The 23,879-nt window shown below is 45.4% G+C and overlaps 1 long non-coding RNA gene across 2 annotated transcripts in view; it reads left to right on the top strand.

Annotated features, from left to right (window-relative positions):
• The window catches only part of LOC141585436 (uncharacterized), a 48,345-nt gene that overhangs the window by 11,884 nt on the left and 12,582 nt on the right, over positions 1 to 23,879 (top strand). For both annotated transcript variants that reach the window (XR_012518905.1, XR_012518904.1), the window contains exon 2: positions 18,693 to 18,982. This is a non-coding gene — a long non-coding RNA (uncharacterized LOC141585436). The remainder of the gene's footprint in view (positions 1 to 18,692; positions 18,983 to 23,879) is intronic.

The raw sequence follows: 23,879 nt of genomic DNA, 5'->3' as shown, positions 1-23,879 counted from the left end.
CCCTGACCTCAGGTTGCTTAGAGTCTCTGTAGGGGTTGCAGAGAAGTAATCAGGAAATCAGTAATCAGTGTGGTCGGTGTTGTGATGAGGAGGCAACAGGTCCTCATGAGAACACAGAGAAGAGGTATCTCTTTTATTCTCTTCATCTCTGGTACCTAGTATAGTACCTTGCACATAGTAGGTTCTCATTAAGTCCTTGTTGAATGAATGAATAAACTCAGAACTGGGTGATCACAAGGTCACTTTTGGAGAGGACTTGTGGCTGAGCCAATTTAGTGGTATCTATGGGCAGTAGATGAGAGGAGTGAACTCTCTGATGTGGATGCAATAATATGCAGTGTTGTAGAAGGACAGAAAGCTTAGCAATCTAAATAGTTGTCTAAAGCTCTCTATTTGCAAGTGGGGAGTGGTTTCCAAAAGTGATTGCAGACTGAAGGCTAAGAAGAAATAACTGACCAAAGTATGTATTGGGCAAGGTTAGCTAAGAACCAGAATTGATTTTTATGAATTAGCATTTTTGGTTCTGGCTGCTGTGTTTACCATTACTAGGTTTAGTTTCTAACATGTCTTAAAAATAATGCTCTTCAAATGAATAAGAAGTATTTTTTTTGTGTGAAGCACAGTACAGTTTTCTCTGGCTCTTACCTACTAGTCTTATTCACACTATCTTTGCTTTAAAACAATACTTTTTTATGCTCTAAATATATCTGTGATAAATCATGAGTTTACCACTAATAATGGTGGGTCATATTGTTGTCTTTTATATGCCAGGTACTGTACTGAGACCCTGCCATGAGTTATTTTATTATAATGTGGACAGTGGCCTGTCTGTAAGAAAACCAAACCTAGGGCTCCCATTTTACAGAAGTGGCAACTGAAGTTTGGGGAAGTTAAATTGTGTATACCCAAGGTCACTTAGGTAAGCCTGGGACTCACATTTGAATCTAAGTCTGTCTGAGTTCATTTAACCACTGAGCTGTGTGTGCTCTTTCCAATGTTTCATATGTCTTTTTATTAAACAAAAAAGGCCTAGGATTTAGTTTTACTTGTGTATATATCCTTAGAAAGTTTATCAGTTAAGTAGGGAAAGAGTTTGTAGTAAACTAACATATTAAGACTCCTAAAAGCAAATTACAGAAACCCACTTTAAACTAGCCAGCATGGCTGGATGCAGATGCTTCAACAGTAATTACTGTGCTCTTCCTCTCTGTGTCTCCTCCTTTCTCACCTTCCTCTTCCTCCTCCTCCTCTATCCCACTGCCCCACTCTCTCTCTCATTCTGCTTTTCTTAGAATGTTGGCCCATTCTCTCTTGTCACAGAAGCAGCCCCAGTGAAACCAGCTCCACCTGTGATCCTAGGAAGAGAAAACATCTTCTCTGGGAGCTCTGGCAGTAATGCCCTGGGGAATACTCTTGGTCTTGGGGACTGGGGGCTGTGAGAGGACTTTGTGAACTCTATGGAATGTAGCTGTTGTGGTGACAACATGTCCATACTTCATCTTGATATGACATGTCATTTGATGGTTTAAACTATAATTATTTAAAGATAACGCACAATGTTTTCATAGCTTCATCAAGATATAGTTCACGTACCATAGGACTCACTCATTTAAAGTATACAGTTCAATGGTTTTCATATATTCACAGTTGTACAGCTATCACCACTGTCTATCTGTAACATTTTCATCACAAAAAGAAATCTTGTACCCATTCACAGTCACTCTCTATTTTTCCCAACCCCTCAGCCTTAAGCAACGACTCATCTACTTTCTGTCTCTATCGATTTGCATATTCTAGACATTTTATGTAAGTGCAATCAGACGACTTGTGGTCTTTTGTGTCTGACTTCTTTCATTAGCATGTTTTCAGGGTTTGTCTATCTTTGCATATCATCATGCATTTTTTTTATTAATTGCCAAATATTCTGTTATATGGACATACCACATTTTATTTGTCTGTCTGTTGTTGATGGACATTTGGGTTGTTTTCATGTTTTTGCAATTATGAATAATGCTGCTGTGAACATTTGTGTAGAAGCTTTTGTGTAGATTTGTTTTTACTACTTCTGTGTGTATACCTAGGAGTGGAATTGCTGGCTCATAATTGCTGGCTCATATGATAACTATACCTAACATTTTGAGGAACTGTCTTCCAAAGTTTGACTGTATCATTTTACATTCTCACCAGCAATGTATGAGAGTTCCAGGTTTTTTACATTCTTGTCAACCATTACTATCTTTTTGATTTTAGGCATCTTGGTGGGTGTGATGTGTTAAAGTGGTATAATGCATATTTGTTTGTTAAATGATGGCCTCTTTACTTGTTGTCTTACCTTGTATTGGAGCTTTCCCAGTGGGTTCTGAACCTGCTCCTTCTCAGTCCAGCCAGCCAGGTAGGCAGACCCTGCTGATCAAAGGGTCAGAAGTATATGTTTCTTTTTCTTTTTCTTTTCTTTTCTTTTCTTTTTTCTTTTTTTTTTTTTGAGACAAAGTTTTGCTCTTGTTACCCAGGCTGGAGTGCAATGGCATGATCTCGGCTCACCGCAACTTCTGCCTCCTTGGTTCAAGCAATTCTCCTGCCTCAGCCTCCCAAGTAGCTGGGACTACAGGCACGTGCCACCATGTCCAGCTAATTTTTGTATTTTTAGTAGAGATGGGGTTTAACCTTGTTGACCAGGATTGTTTCGATCTCTTGACCTTGTGATCTACCCGCCTCAGCCTCCCAAAGTGCTGGGATTAGAGGCGTGAGCCACCGCATCCGGCCTACTTTTCGTTTTCTTTATAAATTTTATTATTTACAAATCTAGACAGGGATGATTCTTCTTTTCTTTTTTCTTTTTTTTTTTTTTTGAGATGGAGATTCGCTTTTGTTACCCATGCTGGAGTGTAGTGGCACGATCTCGGCTCACTGCAACCTCCACCTCCTGGGCTCAAGCAATTCTCCTGCCTCAGCCTCCTGAGTAGCTGGGACTACAGGCACGCACCACCATGCGCAGCTAATTTTTGGGTTTTTTGTTGGTTTGTTTTATTTTTAGTAGAGACGACGGTGTTTCACCATGTTGACCAGGGTGGTCTCGATCTCTTGACCTCGTGATCCACCTGCCTCGGCCTCCCAAAGTGCTGGGATTACAGGTGTGAGCCACCGTGCCTGGCCTATTCTTATTTTCATATTAAGAAACAGGTTATAGGCCGGGTGCGGTGGCTCAAGCCTGTAATCCCAGCACTTTGGGAGGCCGAGGCGGGTGGATCACAAGGTCAAGAGATCGAGACCATCTTGTCAACATGGTGAAACCCCGTCTCTACTAAAAATACAAAAAAAATAGCTGGGCATGGTGGTGCGTGCCTGTAATCCCAGCTACTCAGGAGGCTGAGGCAGGAGAATTGCCTGAACCCAGGAGGCGGAGGTTGCGGTGAACCGAGATCGCGCCATTGCACTCCAGCCTGGGTAACAAGAGCGAAACTCCGTCTCAAAAAAAAAAAAAAAAAAAAAAAGAGGTTATAAATGCCAGAAATTCCTTGGTTGAAGGTGGAACAGGGATATGTATTTAGGATTTATTAGGTGATAGAGAGCTGCTTGCTTCAGGTCTGCAGTGTCAGCCTACTTTAACATGATAGGTGGCATTCATGTGACACACATTACCACTCGTGTTCTCTGTGTTATATGTAATTCCCAGCAAACTAGTTGTATCTCTGCTGCTTTTTCCTTAGAAATGTAAGGGCAAGAAGGCTGGCGCGGTGGCTCAAGCCTGTAATCCCAGCACTTTGGGAGGCCGAGGCGGGTGGATCACGAGGTCGAGAGATCGAGACCATCCTGGTCAACATGGTGAAACCCCGTCTCTACTAAAAATACAAAAAACTAGCTGGGCGTGGTGGCGCGTGCCTGTAATCCCAGCTACTTGGGAGGCTGAGGCAGGAGAATTGCCTGAGCCCAGGAGGTGGAGGTTGCGGTGAGCCGAGATCGCACCATTGCACTCCAGCCTGGGTAACAAGAGCAAAACTCCGTCTCAAAAAAAAAAAAAAAAAAAAAAAAGAAATGTAAGGGCAAGAATAATGTCTTAGGAATAATCTTGATTATTCATGAATGATTGTTCATGAACTTGACGATTTTAATTTTCATTAGTACAAATTCCTTGCAGCACACCAAAAACTGAGCTGCTTTTTTATGATTCACAATGGTTGCTTCTAATTACTTTATTATGGCAACGTTCATTATCAGCCCTATAGCGCTATTTAACATTCACCTTGGCATCAGTATAAAAGTTGATACTTTCATGCACAGACAGACGGTCTTCTATCGGTGGCTTTCTCCCTAGCCCTGGAGCTGTCTCTGTATCCAGACTCCATAATGAGTCTTGCCTCCTCAGCACAACGTAAGAGAATCTATGTTGATCACACCTTATGTGAAAATCTATTTTGATCTCTTGCCACCCATTTGCCACACATCACTGCATAACTTGAAAGTCAAGAACTTGTGATTTACAATTGCTGTTCAGATCATCCTTAATATTTTCATGGCCTCAAGCAATAGCAAGAAGAGATTACACGGTATCAGCAGTATGCTCTAAATGTGGAAGTAATATGATGATCTCCATAAGATAAAACAGGAGCTTGCAGGTATTTGACAACACATATTATTTTAAGCTGATAATACGCTGGGAGTAGGTGCTGGGGGGTACAATGAACAAACTGGATAAATATCTCTGTCCTTATAAAATGTACATCCCAGTGATTAATGATTTACTATGAGATCATTTATAATGTGTAACAACCAGGTTAAAAATCTTGTGATTTTTCTGGTAGCAGTGTCTGAAAGCTTTGAAATTCTAAAAAAGAAAAAGGAATTAGAAACGTTTAAATTGGTGCATTTAGATAGTGTATTATGTAAGTGACTATTTACTAAGTATCCCAAAAGTAAGATATTAGAGATCCCAATTTAATCATTAAAAGTAAATACTTTATTTATTTATTTATTTATTTTTTTGAGGTGGAGTTTCGCTCTTGTTACCCAGGCTGGAGTGCAATGGCGCGATCTCGGCTCACCGCAACCTCCGCCTCCTGGGCTCAGGCAATTCTCCTGCCTCAGCCTCCCAAGTAGCTGGGATTACAGGCACGCACCACCATGCCCAGCTAATTTTTTGTATTTTTAGTAGAGACGGGGTTTCACCATGTTGACCAGGATGGTCTCGATCTATCGACCTCGTGATCCACCCGCCTTGGCCTCCCAAAGTGCTGGGATTACAGGCTTGAGCCACCGCGCCCGGCAATACTTTCAATATTGACATTATCCTTATCAAAAAGTGTACTATTATAGTAACAGGCCATGCAATCTCAAAATCAACAACATCCATGTAAATTGATAAGTTGATATTATATCAAATAGAAATCTCATAATGAGGCAGGCCAGTAGTTGAATTTTTCAGTGTTTTAGAAGCATAATTTGAAGACTTGTCAAATTAATAGGACAGTTTAAATTTACTTTTAAACATCAGACAGGTAATGTACTGACATAAAAAGGTTTAAGGAAAAAGATTTGGAATCTTGTAAAATTGGTAGGCCAGTTGAAATTGACCTTTATTTATTTATTTTTTTTTATTTTTTTTTTTGAGACAGAGTTTTGCTCTTGTTACCCAGGCTGGAGTGCAATGGCGCGATCTCGGCTCACCGCAACCTCCGCCTCCTGGGTTCAAGCAATTCTCCTGCCTCAGCCTCCTGAGTAGCTGGGATTACAGGCACACACCACCATGCCCAGCTAATTTTTTGTATCTTTAGTAGAGACGGGGTTTCACCATGTTGACCAGGATGGTCTCGATCTCTCGACCTCGTGATCCACCTGCCTCAGCCTCCCAAAGTGCTGGGATTACAGGCTTGAGCCACCGCGCCCGGCTAATTGACCTTTATTTTTAACTGTCAGACTGGTAATGTGCTGATGTTGTAGAAAGGTTCACACACAGGTTTGAGTGTGGAAACCCAATTGTCACACTTGGGAATTAAAAAAAAACTAAAATAGACTTAAAAAAAAAATGCACATGGGTACTTTTTAACTAGTAGTACCAGGCACCCAGAAATGAATGCTTTCAAGTGAAATAAGAAAAGATCACAGTTCTTATTTGGGTAATGCTTCTGATAGGCATAGCAGGAATGAATGCATGAATAAATGAATGAATGAATTTTATTAGCATATATAATAAATAAAGAACTTTACGAGATAATTTTCGATAGTGATAAGTACTGTAACATCAGTAAAATGGGGTCTATGATAAGTGAATTAAATATTCACTTGAATACCTAATACATTTCTAAACTTACTGTGGCCAAAGGGCTCCTAATTCATTCCCCTCACCACCAGCTTCTCACCAGAGGATGCTTCTGTAGATTGTGAGGTCTGGGAAGCTTTTGAAGATGTTATTTGAGTTGAGATATGAATGGTGAAGTATATGTGTGCATTCCAGGTATGGAGGTGGGAAAGCGTTGGCTTTGGGGTGGAAATGAGTTTAGTGTGTTGGAGATAGTCAGTATGAAATGTTGGAATGTATCCGGAGAAGAAATAGTGGTAGATGAGGCTAGAGAGGTGGAAAGGGCCTTGATCTTTTAGGGCAGAATAAGGAGTTAGGATGTCACTTGAATGACAGCAGCAAGTCTGTAGAGTGTTCTAGGTCTGGGGATTGATGGCCTCGTTACTATGGCTACTGTGTAGTGACTGACTGGTAGAGGCAGAAGACATGGGAACCTTTCAGAGCTGTTGTCTGGGTAAAAAGACATAGTAGGTGTAGATAGAGCCTGGGCCAGCTTTGGCAATATACTTTGCAGATAGAGCTAAGAACTTAAGTGTGGATTCTATGTGGAAGGCTGGAGATGAGTTGTCAAGAGTTGATTTCTAGGTTTTAGTTGAACAACTGAATGTGTGAGGGTTCAATTACTAAGATGGGGAAAATTGGACGGGAAGTTGGTGGTGAGGGGAATCAGAAGACACATTTTGGTCACAATTGGTTTTATATACTTATGAGATAGTGAAGTGATGTGGTTTAGTGGGCAGTGGAATAAATGTCTGTAGTTCAGTGGGGAGGTCAAGATTAAAATGACAAATGTTGGTCTCAGCAACATAGAGCTGACTTCAAAGCCATGAGACTGGATGAACTCCCTATAAGGGGAGGTGCCAAGTTTACTTCCTTAAATTGAGAAAGTTAGACAGGATGGTGTTTAAGGTCCCGTCTTTTCCAAAACATTAAATGTTTGTTGAATTTCAGAGTCTAAGAAACTTGAAGTGATGGGAATTTTTTATTAAATGCTTTAGCTCCTTTTAAATCATGAAAAGGATGAATGGGAAGAAATAGAGACATTTAAGTATTTGACATCTGTATTTATTCTGAAATTGCTTGTCCACAAAGCATGATATGTAACTGCGATCAGATATCCTTCTGACAGTGAAAATAATCTTCATTTTGTAAGGTTTCAGTTAATCCTGATTGGTGGTCATTGTGAACTTATTTTTATCAAGAAATTTTAGACAGCTTTATTGAGGAGTCAAGTGACACCCAAGCTGCACGTATTAGAAGTGTAAAGTTAGATGTTTTCACACAGGTATTCAGCCATAGAGCTGTCACTACTAGAGATAGTAGACGTACTTGTCATCCCAACGGTTTCCTTGTACCCTTCAGTACTGTCTCCCACCTGCCTCTGATCCACAGGCAACCACCGATAAGCTTTTGTAACTGTAGATTAGTTTTCATTTTCTTTTTTTTTTTTTTTTTGAGACGGAGTTTCGCTCCTGTTACCCAGGCTGGAGTGCAATGGCGCGATCTCGGCTCACCGCAACCTCCGCCCCCTGGGTTCAGGCAATTCTCCTGCCTCAGCCTCCTGAGTAGCTGGGATTACAGGCACGTGCCACCATGCCCAGCTAATTTTTTGTATTTTTAGTAGAGACGGGGTTTCACTATGTTGACCAGGATGGTCTCGATCTCTTGACCTCGTGATCCACCCGCCTCGGCCTCCCAAAGTGCTGGGATTACAGGCTTGAGTCACCGCGCCCGGCCAGTTTTCATTTTCTTTTTTTTTTTTTTTTTTTTTTTTGAGACGGAGTTTCGCTCTTGTTACCCAGGCTGGAGTGCAATGGCACAATCTCGGCTCACCGCAACCTCCGCCTCCTGGATTCAAGCAGTTCTCCTGCCTCAGCCTCCTGAGTAGCTGGGATTACAGGCACGCGCCACCATGCCCAGCTAATTTTTTGTATTTTTAGTAGAGACGGGGTTCCACCATGTTGACCAGGATGGTCTCGATCTCTTGACCTCGTGATCCACCCGCCTCGGCCTCCCAAAGTGCTGGGATTACAGGCTTGAGCCACCGCGCCCGGCCCAGTTTTCATTTTCTAACATATAAATAGAATCATACAGTAGGTATTCTTTTTTTCTGGCTTTTTTCGTTCAATATGATTATTTTGAGATTCATCTGTGGTGTTTTTTGTGTCAGTAGTTCTTTTCCTTTTATTTGCTAAGTAATATCCTATTGTATGGATATACCAGATTCATTTTTGTAGTCATAATGAAGTTAGACTACCTTCTTTTTCCCTTCAGCGGGTCTACTGATTTGCTGGTATTATTTGTCACCCTGAAAATTTGAGACAAGTTTCAGTTAATTTGGAAAGTTTATTTTGCCAAGTTTGAAGATGCGTGCTCTTGAGACAGCCTCAGGAAGTCCTGATGACATGTGCCCAGGGTGATCGGGACACAGCTTAGTTTTACACATTTTAGGGAGACGTGAGACATCAGCCAACATATGTAAGAAGTACAATGGTTGTGTCTGGAAAGGCAGAACAACTTGAAGGAGACTGGAAGCTGGAAGGAGCTTCTGGGTCACAGATAGGTGAGAGAGGGGAATGCTTGCATTCTTTGAGTTTTTGATTGGCCTTTCCAAAGGAGGCAGTCAGCTATGCATCTATCTCAGTGACAGGCAGGTTATCCCTAAGCAGTTCCCAGCTTGGTTTTTTCCTTTAGCTTAGTGATTTAGGGGCCCCAAGATTTATTTGTCCTTCACACACCTAGGAGACTAAAAATGTGAGTACATATACACACAGAGACACACTCCAAACTCTCTTCATGGAAGGGCTTCCTTGTGCTTGTATTCATCCCCTTTCATCCTGTTCAGGGATGAGCTTCCTGGCTTTCATTTACCAGAGCAAGCTTGACAGTGTTGTGGATAGGAAGCAGGCCCACCTTTCTACGTGTTGGTGTTCTGTGTAATTTTCTGGGGATGTGTGTATGTTGTTGAGCTTTATTTTTTATCTAGATTGTGTTTATGTCAGGAGGTTGCCTGATATAAAACTGAAGCTTCATAATTTAGCCTTTAGTTGTGTCTCATAGTTTAGCAGTTAAGGATTCAGTTAATCTAATACCTGAGATTTCACAAGGGAGTATAATAAATCTTTTCTCAGTTCATAGGAATTTTGTGTAGTTGGTTAAGACAGAGATCAAAATGAGACAAACACTCATTCACGTGGTAAGTAGATGCTTACCTTGAATCTCTGTGTTGTCTTGATTAAATCACTTGCTTTCTGCTTCTGTTTCTGTGCACTTGGAAAAGTTCACTGCTTTTTGGTTCCTGTGGATGATCTGAGAACACACTTGGGGATTCATGAGTTAACCACCCTCTGGCTGTTTTTTAACATCATGAGCTTACAGGGAGTTTAAGGATGTCGGAGCTCTCTGGGGTTGTCTGAGGAGGAAAAGAAGCAGATTTGGTAGGATGATGAGACAGGTTAGCATGCAAATGCAGGAAAGAATTCCATTTTGGATGTTTTTAGTTTGAGTTTTCTGCAGGATGTTCTGTTTTCTAGGTAATTTGTAGATTTTAACACTGCTTTATAAAAAAGCTCTCTCCCCAATCAGTAGCTTTGAACTCTTCGGTATTTATGGGAGGTCATATTCTTGGATTAGATGTCCTGCATTACCTTACCAAACATGATTCTGCCAGCAGTGAAGCCAACAAGGAAAAAGATCTGCTGCTCTGGGTATCTAAAAGATCACTTCATCTTGGTACTGACAGGACTGCCTCATTCTTTGCGATGGCTGTAGAGCATTCAGTCAATCCACTGAATGTAACATGCTTTAGTAGTCCCCACCACTCTTCCTGTTATATCAGTGCTGAAGTACATAATACTTACATGTACATACATCATCTCCAACATTTCCAAATTGTTCTCCATTAACATTTTATAGGTATGTACTTCCACAAACAAGGTTTTAGTGTGTCTGTTTCCTTATACACTCAACAGTACAGAGTGCTACTAGAGTTTATCTGATTGGTGAAAATGTTATTTTATTCTGATTTTTAACTTATATATCTCTTATTACAGACTGGGTATCTTTTCATGTGAATGAGTCATTTGTAATTCTTTCTCTGAGAGCTCACTGTTCCTATATGCTACCTATTTTTCTATTATATGGTTACTGTTTTATTATTGATATGTAGGAGCTTTAGCTGTATTAAGCAAATTAGCTCTTGGAGATATGACTTATACTGTTGCTTTTAAGTTTGTTGTTTGTCCTTTGACTTTGCTTACCGTGTTTTGCCATGAGGGAATTTTTTATATTGACGGAATGGAATTACATCTAATTTTAAAATTTGCTTTCAAATTTTGTGTTACACTCAAAACATTTCAGATATTATGTTTATCATATTCTGAATACCCACCTCAGCCTCTCAAAGTGCTAGGATTACAGATCCAACAGTGGCTGGAGCCACTGCGCCCAGCTACTCAAGGCAAATATTGAGCCAATGTACTTGGCCATCCAAGGTTCCACCGTAGGTAGGGGAGCTCTGAGCACTGGCGTCGGAGGCAGCACAGCTTCTCAGCTGAACTCTGGGATAGACACATTTCCTGATGGGCAGAGCATTCCAAGGCTTCTCACTTACATCTTCTACAACTCCAAGTCTTGGGATGCCGCAAACCCATACTCTACATGGGCCAGCCTTCATTGAGCAGCTAGTGTGGGACAGACAGGCCAGGGTGGGCACACAATAGGAAGGAGACCCAGATTTTGCCTCAAGGAGATCACATTCAAGCAGGGACAGAATTACTCCAGAGTGTGGCAGACTAAGAGACCAAAGCCTCTGATTTTCTTCCTTCCTTCCTTTCTTTCTTTCTCTCTCTCTTTCTTTCTTCTCTCTTTTGCTCACTTCCTCTCTTCTTTCTTCCTTCCTTTATCTCTTTCCTTCTCCTTCTTTCTTTTTTTCAAGACAGAGTTTTACTCTTGTTGTCCAGGCTGGAGTGCAATAGCCTCAGGTGATCCACCCACCTAGGCTTCTCAAATGCTGTTATATGCGTGAGCCACTGTATCTTGCCACCTCCAATTTTCACAAAAGGTGGCACAGAGAAGTTTGGCACCCAACAGAAATGAGTTCAAATATCAGTTTCCCTGGTTCTTGGCTCAAGCTTTTCTGGTGGTCAGTGACTTCCTATGAAAGAGAATGAGAGGTGTCTGTGGTGACAAAATGATGCCAGGCAAGGTGACACTCACCTGTAATCTCAGCAACTCAGTAGGCTGAGGTGGGAGGATCACTTGAGGTCCTACATGGGAAACATACGGAGATCCCAAATTAAAAAAAAAAAAAAACAACGGGCATGGTGGTTCATGCTTGGAATCCTAGCACTTTGGGATGTCGTGGACCGTCCGGGACGGGTAGGCACGTCTGCCCGGGGGTCTCTCGACCTGCAAGAGGGTCCCAATACCTGGAAGAGGGAGTGCGCCTGGGAAAATAATAAAGACAGAGAGAGAGAAAGCGAGGCGTCTGGAGGGCTGATAGGCTGTGCCTAAACAGCAAATTTTATTTTTCAAAGGCCAGGAATAAATACACTTTCTTGGCTCTGGTTTACCTCATAGTAAGAGGAATGTAAATGTATGCCTCACATGGCCTATACAATAGAGAAGTCAAATACACAATGGTTGCAAGAGGAAATGCAAATGTATACCTTACATGGCCTATACAATTGAAAAGTCAGATACACAATCAGTAGTTGTAAAAAGTAACAGAATTTCCTGTGATCACAAAGCTTGTTTACATCCAGACATTATTCCTCCTGGCTGCAGGTATCTCTGGTTTGATCTTGTTTTAGAACTGAGATGTGAAAAGGTTTTCTGGTTTTGCTTATCAGAATATCTTTTAACCGGATTCTCCTTTGTCTACTCCTAACTCAACTTAACTCAACTTCCCCATTCAGGAATCTCTGAGTCAGAAATCAAAGCCATCCCTTATGGTGGCATTTGCTTTGCAAATATCGACAGTTAAACCATTATCTAGGGTACAAGGCAGTCTGGTAAGTAAGGTTAAATCTTATTCTTAAAGAGTCATAAAAAGGTTAAAAGAGGAACCCGTTGCTGGCAGGGGGTCACTCGGTCTAGCAGCAATGCATAGTTTTAGGCCCAAACGATATTGTGGTTGATATTAGAAACTGATCATCTTTCAGTTCCTATATTTCCGGATAGCTCGACTGCCTCCAGTAGGAAACTGTGTTTGGGATCAAACTCACCGTATAGTGAGACTCACGCCTTTTAGGGGTCTCACACGGGAATGTTCCCCACATTGGGAGGCAGGGCATGTGGATCACTGGAGGTCAGGAGTTCGAGACTATCCTGACCAATATGGTGAAACCCCATCCCTACTAAAAATACAAAAATTAGGCAGGCATGGTGATGCATGTCTGTAGTCCCAGCTACTTGGGAGGTTGAGGCAGACAAATTGCTTAAACCCAGGCGGTGAAGGTTGCAGTGAGCCAAGATCACACCACGGCACTTCCAGCCTGGGCAGCTCCAGAGAGTGAGACTCCATCTCCAAAACAAACAGAGAGAGAGAGAGAGAGAGAGAGAGAGAGAGAGAGAGAGAGGGAGGAAGAGACATCAACAAACATTGGTGATGAATGGGATAGCTGTGGCACTGCCTGGCTAAAATATATATATATGTATATGTATATATTTGTATTTTTAGGAGAAACTAGGTTTCTTCATGTTGACTAGGCTGGTCTCAAACTCCTGACCTCAGGTGATCCACCCACTTAGGGCTCCCAAAGTACTGAGATTACACGTGTGAGTCACCACACTTTGCCCTCTTTTTTTTTTTTTTTTGAGAGGGAGTTTTACTGTGTCTCCCAGGCTAGAGGGCAGTGGAAAAATCTCAGCTCACTTCAACCTCCCCCTCCCAAGTTCAGACATTTCTCCAGCTCAGCCTTTCCTCGAAAGAGTAGCTGGGATTACAGGAGTGTGCCACCACGCCAGGCTGTTTGTATTTTTGATAGAAATGGGGTTTTGCCATGTTGACCAGGCTGTTCTCAGACCCCTGACCTCAGGTAATCCACTGGCGTTGGCCTCCCAAAGTGCTGGAATTACACACGGGAGCCCACCCCACCCCCATCCAAATAAATTTCTTGATTGCACAGAATGTATGGTGATATTGGTGGACTTACGGACATCCTCTCCAGCATTGAGTGTTGTGTTTTGGGTGTGCTGTGCTTTTGTTTGTTTGTTTTTTTGAGACAGAATCTCACTCTTTTGCCAGGCTGGAGTGCAACGGCATGATCTTGTCTCACTGCAACCTCCACCTCCCAGGATCAAGTGATTCTCCTGCCTCAACCTCCTGAGTAGCTGGGACTACAGGCCTACGCCACCATGCCCAGCTACTTTTTTAAAAAAGTATTTTTAGTAGAGATGGTGTTTCACCATGTTGGCCAGAATAGTGTCAATCTTTTGACCTCATGATCCAACTGCCTTGGCCTCCCAAAGTGCTGGAATTACAGGCATGAGCCACTGTGCCTGGCATGTGCTCTGCTTTTAAACTCTTTTCTTTTTAATGTGGGGCAGATTGGAAAGTGTGCCTTGTTTTCATGGCCCTCATGCAGCTTGTTTTGAACTGTTTTATGTTCACAGTCTGGGATATTTGAGGCAATATTGCTAAGCTGTCCTGTCAACCTGAATTTGAGCCCTTTATCTGCCACTAACTTCGCCATGTGACTATGAGCAAGGTACCTAGTATCTCTGTTTTTCAGTTTCTTTATCTGTAAAATGCAGATTATGCCCAGCTCATAGCACTAGTGCGAGGAATAAATGAAGATATGTGTTGATCATTTTTACATGGTATGTGACACTTGGTAGGCACCCAATCATTATTGCTGGGAGTATCAGCACATTCTTGCTTGTCTACACACACACACACACACACACACACACACACACACACAGAGAGAGAGAGAGAGAGAGAGAGAGAAATTGCAGAGATCATACAAAGAGTTCCCATGTACCTGTACCCAGCTTCCCCTATTATTAACATCTTACATTGTTTTGGTGTATTTGTTAAAATTAATGAACAAATATTGAGATGCTTTTATTAACCCAAGTCTGTACTTCATTCAGTATTCTTGGGGTTATTCCTAATGTCCTTTCCTGTTCTAGGGTCCCGTCTGAGACATGGCATTCCATTTCATCATCATTTCTCCTTAGGCACTCTCCCTGGCTGGGTCACTCGATGAGTTTTTTTTTTGATTACATTGAAATTAAATTTTGGTGCAGACAATGAGATCTCTGCTACATAATTCTTAGGTTAAAATTTAGTCACAATGACTGGGTGCAGTGGCTCCTATCTGTAATCCTAACACTTTGGGAGGTCAGGCAGACTAATCACTGGAGGCCAGGAGTTTGAGACCAGCTTAGGCAACATACTGAGACCCGATCTCTACTAAAAATAGAAAAATGTTTGCCAGGCATGATGGCACACATCTGTAATCTCAGCTACTCTGAAGGCTGAGGCATGAGAATTTCTTGAACTCAGGAGGCGGAGGTTTCTGTGAGCTGAGATTGTGTGACTGTACCCCTGCCTGGAAGATGAAGCCAGATTCTGTCTCATAATAAATAATAATAATAAAAGGCAAACCTTATTCACAAAATTATTATAGGGCACCTGGTAGTATATGAGCTGGATGTGTAGTAGACTCCTGAGATCTTAACCTGAAGTCTGCCCTACTGTGGTGAAACCTGCTTGTATGCCAGAAAGCAGACCCAAGCCGCCAAAAACCACCTGTACCATATCCTGCCCCATTAGTCCTCCCCCAACGTCTGGTAAATAATGTCCATTGAAAATGCTGGTTGGGCTGCATCTCAGGAATGTGGGGTGGGGGGTAGGAAAAGGGGGCCACTGTGTTTTTTTCTGACAGTCACCTCAAAACTGCTGGTGGCTTGGTGCTGGAAGGGTGTCACCCCAGAATGTTAGCTGAGCTGTGTGGTTTCTCTGAATGTTAATAACTTTCACTGCTTTAGCTTGTGTTTCCTCCTTGATATCACCAACTGAAAATATAAGTCAGAAGTTTTTGGTTTCTGGTGCCAAATCCAAGGTGGTTTATCAGCAAACATCCCCCGCCAGACCACGGAGTCTGTGTGCTGGGGCAGAGCCGCTTTCCCTTGTGCGACCCGCAGAGACCCTTCCCGAAGCAAATGAGAGCGAGGAGTTGTTAAGCCGAGTCCAGGTTTATTGGGATCTGCGGGCAACCCAGGCGGGAGGGGAGCTGAGCTGCACCCAGCAGCTTCCGGAGAGGGTTTTTATAGGGAGGGGGGCCTGCTTAGGTTAGGTGTTGCGGAGTGATTGGTGGAAGGGAGAGCAGAGGAGGGTTTTCTGTGTGCCAGAAGGGGATTGGTCACCTCTTGGCGGGCTTAGGTTTGAATTTTATTGGCTGTCTTGTTTCTAGGCAGACTACTGCAACTGCCAAGGGGTGGGGGATGGGGGTTGGCTTTAGGTTTGGCGGGTTAAGGCTGAGCAGTGATTGGTCGCCCTGCGCTACCAGGCAGAATAGGGTCTGCAGGCGGACTGCAGGAAGTGAGGGACAAAATGGAGGACTGTGGGTTTTTCTACCAAACACCCTTCGACACTGGCTCTTTTCTAAGAACTGAAAATAAGCTGTAGAGGATGTGACTTCACTTTTCTTGGAACTGCTTTACATTACCTCCCAAACTGCAGAAAACCCTCATTTAGCAGCTTTTGGATTACTGAGTTCTCTAATTCTTAGCAGCTTTTGGATTACTGAGTTCTCTAATTCTTTCTGTTGCATATTCTTGTAATCCTTAAGTTTGGCTGACAAATTATTCCACATCAGGCGAAGCGAGAGGGGGAAGGAATGACCGTGTGAAGGAACTGGGTGCTTTGTCACTTGGCCTGTTTGTGGTTTAATGGTTGATGAGAAACAGCACCTAGAAGAGACACTGTGTAGAATGGCTTCCAATTCCAAGGGTCACAACCCTGTGATCTGTTTGCCAGCAGTTGGCTAGGACTGGGGTAGATGAACATCAGGCCACAGCCCAAGCTTACAGAGCAGCTGCAAGGACAAGGGGAAAAAATGCATTTTCAGCCATAATGACCCACATTTAGTAGATACTTCGGAGCTTGTGCAAAAGGACATCTTCAAGGGGCCTCTGCCTCCTTGCGTTAAGGGAGATAGTGATGTCAGCCGAACCTGGGGTCCAGTCCTTGTCCTGCTGGTTTCTGTTTGACTTTGGCCTTGAAAGTAAGTATGTGACGTGGGGACCACTCTTCCTTTGAAGGGTGGTATCTGGTAGGTTCTTGGGAACTGAATTAGGTTTCCCCTCCTGAGAGTGGGTGTCTGTGGACAGGCACATACGCTGTTCTGAAATCATCTGTTGCTATCTCTGTCTCTGTTGGAGGTGCTTCCAGGTGATGTGTGATTGTGTCTTACTTATCTCAGTATCCCTGCCCAGCATGGGGTCTTATGTAACATACATGGGCAGTCAGTCAATGTTAGGACTGGCTGGGTTTTAGGCTGGAAGACAGTGGAAATATACAAGCAAAGGCAGTGTCTTGAATTTACACGTGGCCTGCAGCAGTTTTCAAATGAAAGGAGCACTCTGCTTAGGAGGGCCTCTTGAATTGGGCCCCCTGTATAGTTTCTAGTAAACCTGAGAGTGATGGCTAGGCTGTTGGGGAGTGCTCTTTAAGTACAGAGGGAAGACTTGGTAAAGACATAAAAGTGTGGAGAAAAAGGAGATAGCCATCTGAGTCCAAAAAATGATTCATGTGGTTTGGGCAGAATCTGAAATGAGAGTCCTTTGAGATTGACTCTTGATAAAGAATGCAAATTCAGCTGGGCTCAGTGGCTAACAACTGTAACCCCAGCACTTTGGGAGGCTGAGGTGTGCAGATCAACTGGAGTCAGGAATTCAAGACTAGACTGGCCAACATGGCAAAACCGTGTCTCTCATAAAAGTGCAAAAATTAACCAGGCATGGTGTGTGTGTGTGTGTGTGTGTGTGGGTTGGGGTGGTGCCTGTAATCCCACCTACTCAGGAGGCTGACACAGAAGAATCAATTGAACCCAGGAGGCAGAGGTTGCAATGAGCTGAGATTGTGCCACTGCACTCCAGCCTTTGCAACAGAACAAGGCTCCGTCTCAAAAAAACAAAACAAAACAAAAAGAATGGAAGTTTAACAAAGATTAAGTGCCAGGGACTGTGCTAGAAGCCGTCCATGAGTTGCTTCATTTTACTGTCCCAGTACCCCTGGGAGGTCTGTTTCCCCTGTCCCCTTTCACAGCTGTGAAAACTGCAGCCATGGAGATGAAGTCCTTTGTCTAGGGGCTCTGTCTAGCCAAAGAGCCAGGTTATGAACCAGTAGGTGCCCAGTAAAATAATTAAAATCAGAGATGTGAATCAAAATTTCAATAATACAGGTCTTTATATGTGGCTTCAAATGTCCACCTAGCATCTTTTTGTTTTGACTTGAAGAACTCCCTTTAGCATTTCTTGCACGACAGGTCCCAATGTAATGAACTGTCTCAGCTTTTGTTTATCTGAGAATGTCTTAATTTCTCTGGTCAGGTGACAGGTGGAAGGATCACATGAGCTCAGAAGTTTGAGACCAGCCTGGCCAACATGGTGAAAGCCCGCCTCTACTAAAAAGACAAAAACACGGTGGTGGACGCCTGTAATCCCAACTACTTGGGAGGCTGCACCACTGTACTCCAGCCTGGAGGACAGAGCAAGACCCTATCCCAAAAACATAGCAAAAAGTGTCTTAATATTCTTTTTTTCTTATGAGAGTTCATAAGACGCCTTTATTTTGTAACTTATAACCACCTTTAAATTTGTCCTTCAAATGTTAACTGTAATTGGTGAGTGCTTTTCTTAAATACTTCACTGGTGTCCAAGAGAGGGGAAGAATTTAGCCCTTGATTTAAAACAAGTAACGCTGGCCAGACACGGTGGCTCCCACCTGTAATCCCAGCACATTGGGAGGCCAAGGCAGATGGATCATGAGGTCCGACGTTTGAGACCATCCTGGCCAACATGGTGCAACCCCGTCTCCACTAAAAACACAAAAAAATTAGCGGGACGTGGTGGCACATGGCTGTAATCCCAGCTCCTCGGGAGGCTGAGGTAGGAGAATTGCTGGAACCCGGGAGGAGAAGGTTGCAGTGAGCTGAGATTGCTCCACTGCACTCCAGCCTGAGTGAGAGAGCAAGACTCTGTCTCAAAAAAATACATAAACCCTAACAGGAATACAGAGGACCTTAACTGCAGATAAGACTCCATTGTTACCCTGTGGCTGTAAATCTGAGTTGCCTGTCGTCCCAGATGTTCTGTTCATCGCTGTAGTAGCTGACGGTTTTGTATTGACACGGTCAGAACAATGAGTGCTTCTGCTTGATTCCAGATTGTCCAAGCTTCCACCGGAGCGACACCATCTCCTGTCTTGGCACTTCATGAGTCGAATGCTGCTTCCCGAGAGGATCTGGTTGGTAGGCCGTGACCTTGATTCTTGCCCCTGATCCTCACTTTTTTCTTATCAGCCACGACCTTTTGGGCACTAGGACAGTGCTTTTTATAATGCACTCATCAGTGGATGCTGAAATAACAACCTGGCCATTTGGATGTGCAACTAACGCTTTATGCTGCAGAGTCCCTGCAACTCACCAACCCGTGCTGGAACTCACCGGAGCTCAGGTGTGTAGCACTACTTTGTTTCTCTATGATTGGGAGTGAAAATATTGTTCATGCATTATTTCCCATTTTTTACTTTGGAGGTTTTTTTTTTGTGAGACAAGGCCTCACTCTGTCATGCAGCCAGGAGTGCAGGAGTGTAATCATGGCTCACTGTAGCCTTGACCTCCCGGGTTCAAGCCATCTCACCTCAGCCTCCAAGAGTGCTAGAAATACAAGCGTAAGCCACTGTACCTGGCCTACTTTTGAGCTTTGAGTTCTTTAGGCATTCTGGAGATGAGTCTCTGGAGATAGATGAGTCCTTGGTCTGATTGGTGGTTTGTAAACCACCAATTGTTTTTTTCCCAACCTGTAGCTTGTCTCTCCATCTTCCTAATTGAGTCTTTCAGAGAGCAAAGATGTGGTCTCCCTTGCAGATACTCTGCCACTGTAGCAGGAGAGCAGACACAGACGTACGTAAGTGAACATGGGGATGTGTCCCTTGAGAAAGTGTCCTTTTGTGGTAAAGAGATCTCTAGACAGATCAGTGCTGAGAGGTTATTTCATTCAGTAATAGTTGAGCTGGGGATCATCTCTAACCTCATGCTTGCTTTCTCTTACTCCACTGTCTTCTGTTGCTGCGGGTGGGAAAGCAATTGTCAACATGTTCTTCCTTCTTTCCACCCTCCTCAGTAGCTTTTAGGACCTCTTCTTTGTCTTTTCTGCAATTGTGTTTGGATGGGTCTAGGTATGGATGGATTTATTGTATTGGGGATTGTGCCTCCTGACTCTAAAGGGTCCTGGGTCCTGTCTCTATTTTCATTCTGGAATTTTTATTGAGAGACTCTCATTCTGTCACCAGCCTGGAGTGCAGAGGCAAGATCTTGGCTCACTGCCACCTCCACCTTCTGGGTTCAAGCATTTCTCCTGCCTCAGCCTCCCAAGTAGCTGGAATTAAAGGCACATACCACCATTCCTGGCTAATTTTTGTATTTTTAGTAGAGATGGGTTTTCACCATGTTGGCCAGGTTGGTCTCAAACTCCTGACCTTAGGTGATCCACTCATCTTGGCCTTCCAAGTGCTAGGATTATAGGGATGAGCCACCACAGCCGGCCTGGAATTTCTTTGAGATGTGTTGGATCCTCTCATTTCATCCTCCCTTTGTCATATTTTCCACTTCTCTTGTTGATACTGACCTCTCTCTGTGCCCTTTTAGTGGGGCTTTGGCTGTAGCAATCATATACAGCATGGGCTAGAGAATCTCAAGGTAGCTACTGTTAGAACTGAATTAGAGGTCCACCCTGGTAGTGGGGACAAACCCCCACACATTTGCTCACAGAAGTCATCTTCAACAGTGTTGATGATGATTTTTGCACTATGAGAGCAGAGGAAAAACAGGGGCTGAGCATTTTCTCTAAATGGGAGTGTACATTCAAATTCCTAGTGAGGCTGGGCATGGTGGCTCACACCTGTCATCCCAGCACTTTGGGAGGCCGAGGCAGGTGGATCACCAGAGGTCAGGAAGTCAGGACCAACCTGGCCAACACGGCAAAGCACCATCTCTACAAAAATACCTGACTGTATTTTGGGGAGGCTGAGGTAGGAGTGTTGCTTGAACCTGGGAGGTGGAAGTTGACATGAGGCAAAATTGTGCCTCTACACTCCAGCCTGGACAGTTCATAAGTAAAAGATATAATTAATTAACTCACAGTTCTACAGGCTGTAGAAGCACAGCACCGGCATCTGCTTGGCTTCTGGTGAGGCCTCGGGAAGCTTATGATCATGGCAGAAACAGCAGGGGGTGCAAAGAGAGAGGAGGGGCCAGGCTCTTTATAAACAAACTGCTCTTATGGGAAGTAATAGAGCAAGAAGTCATGCTTCACCAAACAGAGGGTGCTAAGCCATCCCTGAGGGAGGTACCCCCTCTAAGAACATGAGATTTGGAGGGGACACACATCCAAGCTGTGTCAGGCTGCAAATGTTTTGTTTCTACTCTTAGCTCCTTGAATGCCAATTATTTGTCCTCCCTGGCAAGAGAGAGACATGGGTTTTCCCTCTGGCTGGAAGGCAGACGGAGGGGGGGGTGCATGCAGAGTGCCAGCCAGGCAGCTTACCGCACTGTGGAGGAGGGGTCAGGGACATGAAGCTGCAGGCATACAGGTGGATGTAGGCAGTCCCCAGAGTGCAGGCAAGCTGGAGCTCCCCATTGCCACAGGGGTCCTGCACACACAGGCTGAGGAATGGTGCAGGGTCCACCTGAAATCAGGGCCACCCACCCACTCTATCTCAGGCCCCTCCTCCATGCCACTCCCCAGGGTAGACTGGGGAAGGGGCTTTCTGTGTCCCGGGGCCCAGGCTCACACTCACCACCCAGAAGCAGTTCCCCAAGTTGGAGCCGGGGCCCTGGAAGAAGGCCGGGCAGGTGGGGCTCTGTCCTGGGCAGGTTGGCTGAGTCATCTCGGCGGCCCTACAGTCACCATCCACCTGGCGGGACAGACACAAGATGTAGACCTCCCGCTGGACCATGTGGCTCCCCCACCTACATCGGCCTCAGCAGGAGACTCCCCCAAACCTGGGTCTGCAAAGACCTCTGCAGCAGGGCACCTGCCTCTCCTGGGACTCTGCAGCCAGCAGCCCTCAAGAGCCTCACCCAGAGGGAGGAAGGGCAGGTGCACCTGCTCACCTGCCAGGCCAGGCTGAGCTCCTCCACGCTGCAGGCCACAGAGCTGTCCGGCAACATCAGCTCATTGCCTGCTTTATTGTCGTTGGTGCCCAGAAGGCCAGCGGATATGCCTGTGGAGAGGAGGGAAGCTGAGGAGGTCCTGAGAGCCCATGATCCTCCCCCCTGGGGACCTGTATGAGAGACAAACCTGAGGCACACTGAGAAGTGGTAGAATCCTGCCACCTCCACCCCAGTCTCCCAGAGCAGGGCTCTGGCTCCATACCCTCATCAAAGGCAGGAGAGAAAGCACAGGGTCTAAGGACAGCATGTGTCTCCCCCCGCCCCCGTCCCCTCCCCATGGCCTCAGCTCGAGTGGCCAGAATCCAGGCCCACCCTTTATGTTCCTTGGCAGAGGGACCACAGAAAGGCCAATCCACCTTGGAGCCACATATCCCAGGGGTGGGGGCAGAAAGCCCTGGACTTCAGTGCCATCATCTCACCCACAGTAGCTGCCTACAGCCCAGGGACCTGTCACACTGGAAGCTGAGAATGGTGCATCCCGAAAAGGATCTCGGTGGTGGGGCCAACCCCGCCAGGGCCCAGACTCACCGTGGTGCCACAGGCCCAGAGTCAGGCTGCAGAGGCCGGTGGGCATGTCACAGGAGATGGAGACCCCATCCTCACTGGCCAGCTCAATCCTGGGGACGTCCCTCCTTTTCATGGCAAGAAGCGGCTGGAGGTCTGGACAGCTCTCCCCTGGCAGCGAGGAGTTGTACAGCCTGTAGGCCTGTGGACCAGAGCGGGTAGGCAGGAGGGCCGACCCACAGCCAGGGGACAAGTTTGAAAGGGCCATCTCCCCAGGCAACCTGCCACAGGCACAGGTCTCCGGGGGAAGCTTGGGCCTCTCCTCCTCACCTGCAGGCTGGGGTAGAAGATGAGGGTCACGTGGTTCAGCTCCACAATCAGGGCGGTAAGCCCCGAGGCTGTCCGACTCAGCATCAGGGAGAATGTGTTGTGAGCAAAGTCTTGGGCCAGCAGGATGCTGCCACACTGGGTGCTGAGGTCCCACACCCGGCTGTCAAAAGTCACCACATGCTGGGCTCGGGCAACCAAGGCATGGTCTGGGGAGAAGCAGCCCCAAAGGCAGGGTGAGTGGAGCCAGCTCCACCCACCACAGTGGGATCCCAATGCCTGCTGGGCACCCCACTGCCTAGAGCCCCAGCTTAGCCTGCCCTGAGGCCAAGAGTCCCCCTCTCCTTGTGCAGCAGCCAGCGGCCCAGCGATCCCTCACCTGCTTCAGGATGACATGAGCTGAAGGGCTATGGACCAATTCAGCCCTAACGAGGAATGGAGTCCCCAGAACCGCTACAAAACTGCTGTGCTAAGTAACAAAGCCTGGCTCAGAGGCCACAGTCATACCTCTGTTTACATCAGATGTCCACAGCAGGCACAGCCTTGGACACAGCAGGCAGGCTGGCAGCTGCGGATGATAAAAACGTTATAAAATCGATTGTGGTGAGGCATGCACTGCTCTGAATAAACTAGAAGCCACTGAATGGTGCACTTAAATTTCACACATCGGCCAGGCATGGTGGCGCTAAGCCATCCCAGCACTTGGCGGGGCTGACGCAGGAGGATCACTTGAACCCAGGAGGTCAAGGGTGTAGGGAGGCGAGATCGCACCACTGCACTCCAACCATGACAACAGAGTGAGATCTAGTCTCAAAAAAAATCATACCAGTCATCCATTTAATCTCAAGGAAGCTACTGGTGGGGGTGGGGGTGGGGGTGGGGGAGGCCACAGAGAGAAAAGCATGGACTGTTTAAGTGGATGGCCAATGGCTCCCTCAAACATGACAGCAGTGTCCTGCTGACCTGGCCTGTGAAGGAGCAAGTGTGACCCGTCCAGCCAGCATGGCCCCTGAGCCGTGCCTTGGGGGTGCTCGTGCCCATGGCGGGAAAGCACCATCCATCCTGCACAGCCAGACACCTGTTGGCCAGGGTCAGCAACCCAAGGGAGGCACTACCAGCGCCGTGGTCAGCTGTCAGAACTGAGGGCACAGAGCAGCCCATGGTGACACACACACAACTTCAAGACCAGGCTGTTTTCTAAAAAATCAGTGTGCTGCTTAGACCTGACTACACCCATGCTTCTAGGGAGCCGTTGGCCTCCCTGTGAGTCCCACACAAGATAAACCACTCCTTGTCAAGCCTGGGTACCTTGGCTGCCCATGGACATGAGGGGCTCCCTCGTACGT

The sequence above is a fragment of the Saimiri boliviensis genome, chromosome 8 (assembly GCF_048565385.1).
Source record: "Saimiri boliviensis isolate mSaiBol1 chromosome 8, mSaiBol1.pri, whole genome shotgun sequence".
Taxonomy (NCBI): domain Eukaryota; kingdom Metazoa; phylum Chordata; class Mammalia; order Primates; family Cebidae; genus Saimiri; species Saimiri boliviensis.
The sequence above is the reverse complement of the archived record's forward strand: the minus strand, read 5'-3'. Positions and strand labels throughout refer to the sequence as shown.